The sequence below is a fragment of the Chlorocebus sabaeus genome, chromosome 25 (assembly GCF_047675955.1).
Source record: "Chlorocebus sabaeus isolate Y175 chromosome 25, mChlSab1.0.hap1, whole genome shotgun sequence".
Taxonomy (NCBI): domain Eukaryota; kingdom Metazoa; phylum Chordata; class Mammalia; order Primates; family Cercopithecidae; genus Chlorocebus; species Chlorocebus sabaeus.
This window is the reverse complement of record NC_132928.1, coordinates 22,570,961-22,577,346: the sequence shown is the minus strand read 5'-3', so window position 1 is coordinate 22,577,346 and position 6,386 is coordinate 22,570,961.

The window sequence follows — 6,386 nt, the reverse complement described above, 5'->3', positions numbered from 1 at the left end:
ATGTGGGGATACTAACTATGGACTTTGAGCAATCCATTACTTTTCTCTGAGCCTCAATTTCTTCAATCTAGGAAATAAATGAAGCTGGGACTAGATGGTCCCTGGCATTCCCTCCTGCAGAACATAGTTCCTGGGGACTTTACCACAGCTCCGCAGCACCTCAGCCATCCCTCACCCTTCGTCTCCCTCAACTGTCCCCACAAGGTGCTGCCCTGTGGCAAGGGCTCAGGCCTCTGTCCAGTGACCACCAAGGCAATGCAAGAACTGGGCTGTGACAGGTCATCCAGCCACTTTGCCTGAAGTCACGGCAGCCTGGTAGAGCCCTCCTTCAGGACCCCAAGGGCCCAAGGGTAAGGCCCATGACTGATGGAGAGAGATGCTGAGGCCACAGGGCATCTTGGGAAGAGTTTTGGATGCAAGTCAGAAGACCTCGGGTCTTGTCCTGCCTTCGCACTTTCTAGCTTTGGGCAAATTTCCCTGGGCCTCGGTTTTTTCCCTGATAAAGTAGGGATTGCCCCTGCCCTGCCCACCTCACATGGCTTTTCTGAGGCCCAGCAGAACCCACAGGCATGGAAGTGGTTTAAGCAGCCTTCACTGTGAGCTGCGCAGGGGTGTTACTTATAAGGGCATTCCCAGGGCTCTGTTTCTGGAAGTTTCATCCCTGGAGGTCAGTTCCCAGGGCCCAACCTCAGGTGCAAGGACCTCTTGTGCCCCTGGAGAATCCAGGTTATTCTCATACTGTTTCTGGGGAGGGTGTGACTGACAGAGCCGATTCCACAGTGGTCATGTAAGCCACTCCCTGCTCGCCCGCACACAGCAGACTTGTCACATGTTCTCCAAAACAACAACATCCGCGGTGGAAGTTGAATGTGAGGCTCAGAGCAGGTGCAGAGGAAATGTGTGTGGGGGTGGGCAGCACGCCCTGCCCCATCCCTATCTGAGTCTCCCCTGGCCCAGAGCAGCTGTGGTTGTGATGTCCTCCGGCCCCGAAATCGGTCAAGATGGCAGAGGGCAGCCTCGGGCCTCTGCTTAGTGAGTGCCAGAGCTCCGAGCTGGGATCAGTCCCACTCTGCCCTACTTAGTGGGCTCTTCCCAATGCCCCAGAGCTGTCACACAGCTGGGCTTCACCCTGCACTGGGCTCGAGGCCTGGGGCTGTCTTGGAGAGACAGAGAAGGAGAATATGAGTGAATGGATGTGATGTGTGTGGGGGCAAGAGTGTGTGAGTATGAATATATGTGTGAATGTGTGAGTGTGCGGTGTGTGTTGTATGACTCTGATGTTTGAGCGTGTGAAGTATGGGTGGTGTGTGACTGAGGTGTGGTGTGTGAGGGTGCAATGTGTGTTGTGTGGTGTGTGTGTGGTGTGTCCATAGTGTGTGTGTAGTGAGAGTGTGAACATGTAGTGGGTGGCTAAGAGTGTGTGAGTGTATTTTGTGTAGCGTGTGTGAATGTTTGATGTGTGGCAGTAAGTGTGTGATGTGTGTAGTGTGTGAGTGTGCAAATGTATGATGTGTGGCTATGAGTGTGTATGTGCTGTGTAGTGTGTGTGAATGTAGGATGTGTGGCTGTGAGTGTGTGATGTGTGTAGTGTGTGTGTGTGAACGTGTGGTGTGTGGCTGTGTGTGAGTGTGCCCTGTGCATAGTATGTGTGTGTGTGAATGTGTGGTATGTGGCTATGAGTGTGTGCTGTTTGTAGTGTGTGTGAATGTGTGATGTGTGGCTATGAGTGTGCTGTGTAGAGTGTGTGAGTGTGAATGTGTGGTGTGTGGCTATGAGTGTGTGTGTGGTGTGTGGCTAAGTGTATGAGTGTGAGTGTGTGGTGTGTGGCTATGAGTATGTGAGTGTTAGTGCTGTGTGCTGTGTGTGAGTGTGAATGTGGTGTGTGGCTGAGTGTGTGAGTGTGTGCCATGTGGAGTGTGTGTGTGTGTGAATATGATACATCAGCAAAAACTTACTAATGTCCCCATATTTAGGACAAAGATTTTTGGCTCTAGTGTGGCTATGAGTACGAGTGTGCACTGTGTGTTGTATGTAAGTTTGAATGTGTGGTGTGTGGCTGTGTGTGTGAATGTGTGGTGTGTGGCTGTGTGTGTGCTCTGTGGAGTGTGTGTGGTGTGTGACTATAAGTGTGTATGAATGTGTGTGTGGCTATAAGTGTGTGTGTGTTCTGTGGAGTGAGTGTGTGGTGTGTGGTTATGAGTGTGTGTAAATGTGTGGTGTGTGGCTATGAGTGTGTGTGTGCTCTGTGGAGCATGTGAGTGTGTGGTGTGTGGTTATGTGTATGTAAATGTGTGGTGTGTGGCTGTGTGTGTGCTCTGTGTTGTGTGTGTGGTATGTGGTTATGATCGTGTGTGAGTGTGTGGTGTGTGGCTATGAGTGTGTGTGTGCACTGTCTAGTGTGTGTGTGTGGTGTGTGGTTATGTGTGTGTGTGTGGTGTCTGGTTGAATGTATGTGGTGTGTGGCTATGAGTGTGTGTGTGCTCTGTCTAGTGTGTGTGTGTGGTGTGTGGCTATGAGTATGTGTGTGCTGTCTAGTGTGTGAGTGTGTGGTGCGTGGTTATGTGTGTGTGTGGTGTGTGTCCATGAGTGTGTGTGTGCTCTGTGTAGTGTGTGTGTGGTGTCTAGTTGAGTGTGTGTGTGGTGTGTATGACTGTGTGTGTCCTCTATGGAGTGTGTGTGGTGTGTGGCTATGAGTGTGTGTGTGTGCACTGTCTAGTGTGTGTGTGGCTATGAGTGTGTGTGTGTGCACTATCTAGTGTGTGTGTGGTGTGTGGCTATGAGTGTGTGTGTGCACTGTCTAGTGTGTGAGTGTGTGGTGTGTGGCTATGAGTGTGTGTGCACTGTCTAGTGTGTGAGTGTGTGGTGTGTGGCTATGAGTGTGTGTGCACTGTCTAGTGTGTGAGTGTGTGGTGTGTGGTTGTGTGTGGTGTGTGGCTATGAGTGTGTGTGTGTGCTCTGTGGAGTGTGTGAGTGTGTGGTATGTGGCTATGAGTGTGTGTGCACTGTCTAGTGTGTGAGTGTGTGGTGTGTGGCTATGAGTGTGTGTGTGTGCACTGCCTAGAGTGTGAGTGTGTGGTGTGTGGTTGTGTGTGTGTGTGCTATGTGTTCATGAGTGTGTGTGTGCTCTGTGTAGTGTGTGTGGTGTCTGGTTGTGTGTGGTGTGTGGCTATGAGTGTGTGTGTGTGCTCTGTGGAGTGTGTGAGTGTGTGGTATGTGGCTATGAGTGTGTGTGTGCACTGTCTAGTGTGTGGTGTCTGGTTATGTGTGTGTGGTGTGTGTCCATGAGTGTGCTCTGTGGAGTGTGTGTGTGGTGTGTGATTATGAGTGTGTGAGTGTGTGGTGTGTGATTATGAGTGTGTGAGTGTGTGGTGTGTGACTGTGCTGAGTCTGGGGCCTGCCAGGCACGGCGGAAGGTGTGTGGGATGGGAGTGGGGAGGAGCTTTTGCATCATGTGTGGCGGAAGTGAAACCTTGAAAATATCCCGTTAGGTTGTTAAGACTAAGAGTTAGGGTCTGAGGACTGCTGGGCAGGAGCTGAACGTTTGGAGTTTGAGGGGATCAAAACCCCCAGAACCGGGCCTGTTCCATCTACCTACCGCTGTTGCCCTTGGGTCATGGGGGTTGGGGCCCGAGGGAAGACTGACTGCTGGTGAAATTGTGAAGTTTACATTTCTTACATCCTTATTTTCTCCTCTTTTTTTCTCATCTAAACTCAATTTCTCCTTTCTGACTCACAGGGCTGCCATGGTGCCCTGGAACTCCTACTCCCAGGGGAGCGTCTGCCAGGCTGGAGCACACCATGGGGCAAGGGAGTCAATGGCCCAACACCCTCTAGAGGCCAGAAGGGGTGAACCTGATAGAAAACATTCACAGCCCCCCAGCAGTGGGTGGAGGGAATAAATAATGCCTCACTGGAAAGTGTTAAGTCCTTGAGGTGTGTTCATTCACTCTCTATGATGACCTTTTAGCTTAGGCTCTGCCATCCTCCCTGTGTTACAGATGGGCTAAGAAGAACATTTCTAATAAGGCCGTTGTGAGGATCACATGAGGTAAGTGTTACAAGGGACTCAGCACACAGCCTGCAATGTGGTCAGAGTGCAGTGGAGATTGGCCGCCGCCACTGCGGGGAGGTTGTTGTCATGGGTTCTGCTTGGTTATTGCATTTCTCTGCTTTAATCTCCACATGGCTGGGTTAGAAGGGCCATTTCCAGGGCCTTCCCAAACTGAGGGCCTCCATCCTCAGGTGGTCCTCTCCCTGACCCAGTGCTGTTCTCTGCAATGACAGATCACAAGAATCTCCTTGTCTGGTGGACTCACCAAGAACAAGCCCCGCCCCAGGTAGAGGTACCTGACTCAGGTACCCTGTAGTCCCGTCCTTCCGAGCACCAAAGAATCCCAGGCTTGCCTGTCCAGCCACTCCACAGCAGTAGGGCCTTGGAGCTTTTACCTTGACAACAATAAGCCCATTTGTGACTTTTTTTTTTTTTTTTTTTGACAGTCTCACTTTGTCCTCAGGCTGGAGTGCAGTGGCGCGATCTAGGCTCTCTGCAACCTCTGCCTCCCGGGTTCAGGTGATTCTCCTGCCCCAGCCTCCCAAGTAGCTGGGATTACGGGCGCCCACCACCACACCCAGCTAATTTTTGTATTTTTAGTAGAGACGGAGTTTCACCATGTTGGCCAGGATGGTCTTGATCTCCTGACCTTGTGATCTGCCTGCCTCGGCCTCCCAAAGTGCTAGTGCTGGGATTGCAGGTGTGAGCCACCGCACCCAGCCATGTGACTTTTTGAAGATAATAAATGGTAGGATTTTGATGACTAAGATTTCTTTCCTGACTAGGGCCATATTCCTATTGGAGTTCTGAGGTTAAAACTCCAAATGTGCAGGACTTTTGGTTCAACTTCAACGTGACATAACAGCAACAACCTGGATTTTAGAATATTCATGTCCCTGTATCTAGGCCAAAGATTTTTGGTTCTAGGGAGAGTGGCTTGGCTGCCCTTTTGAGAATCAGCCTTGGAAGAGAAACTCCAGAGCTGCTTGACTCCTATACCGATGATCCTCTCTCCGTGCCTGCCTTGCTCCACAGCCTGCTGGGACCTTTGGTCTCAGGCTCATAGCCTGCCTCTCAGCGTGTCCACTGTCCACTTAGACATGTAGCCTTTTTGAGATGATCTCTTATTTTTTGTTGCACAGACTCCTTAGTAGAGATAATTATTTTAGGAAAACTGGGAGGAATGGGGTGGGGAACTACTTGTTTCTCTGCCTGGGGGGCCAGTTTCATAGACCATAGCACAGTCAGTTCCTCTCGCTGCTGTTTAATGTTCTTAAGAGAGATGTTCTGTCTTGAGTTTTGGAAAAGTCTAAATCAGAGATCTATGTTTTAGCTTTACAAAACAAAATCAGTTGCTAGAAACGAATTCCTGTCTGGGTGCACTGGCTCACGCCTGTAGTTCCCATTCTTTGGGAGGCAGAGGCGGAAGGATTGCTTGAGGCCAGGAGTTCCAGACCAGCCTGGGCAACAAACAAGACCCTGTCTCTACAAAAACAAAACAAAACAAAAATAATTCCTAACCACTCTTGGGCCTTAATAATGCCCAGCAGTGGTTGAGCATTAATAATAGTTGGGCCTTAATAATAGTCCTATCTTTACATATTGGACTTTAAAAAATAATAAACATGAAGATAATTCAAGAACTTGGGGAAGATTTCCTTGTCCTTAAATGTTTAAATAGTTCCTTGAATGCTCGGGGCCACTGACCATTGCTAATTGGTTTATCATCATCAATCTTGCAGTTTATTGTCACTCCCCTGTACTAAGATGAATCATATCTTCTCCAAACTCATGTCCACCGGAACCTATGAACCAGCTTCCTTATTTAAAAGGGTTTCTCATGCTACACGAGGAGCAGATGGACTTTGGGCTGTATTGACAATATCACTTAGGAATAATATAAGATCGCCTTTGGCTATAGTGACATTTCTTGACCTTTGCTTCAAAGGACTGGGATAGGCTACACGAGCTCAGGACTGGCTCGCTGGTTATTGGCATTTATACAGAAGTTGCACCTCAATCCTCTACCATAAACATGGCCCTTTGGTGAGTCAGAGAACAGCTTCCTGAAAGGGTAAGACAGTGGTAGGTTCTGACACACCTTGTCATTTTGATCCTCCTGGAACGATTTGCTGTCATTCCAGAAGCTCTGCATCCCCATCACAGAAGAGAGAAATAAACATTTCTGATGCCCCCTCTTCTGGCTGGATAGAAGCCCAAGGCTCTGACCCAGGTCAGGGCCTGGGAACTGAGACTGAGTACTGCAGTTAGTGGGGCTGGAGGGGAGACCAAAAGAGGACTGAAGTCTGAGTCCCAGGAAAGTGTAGACTTGGGA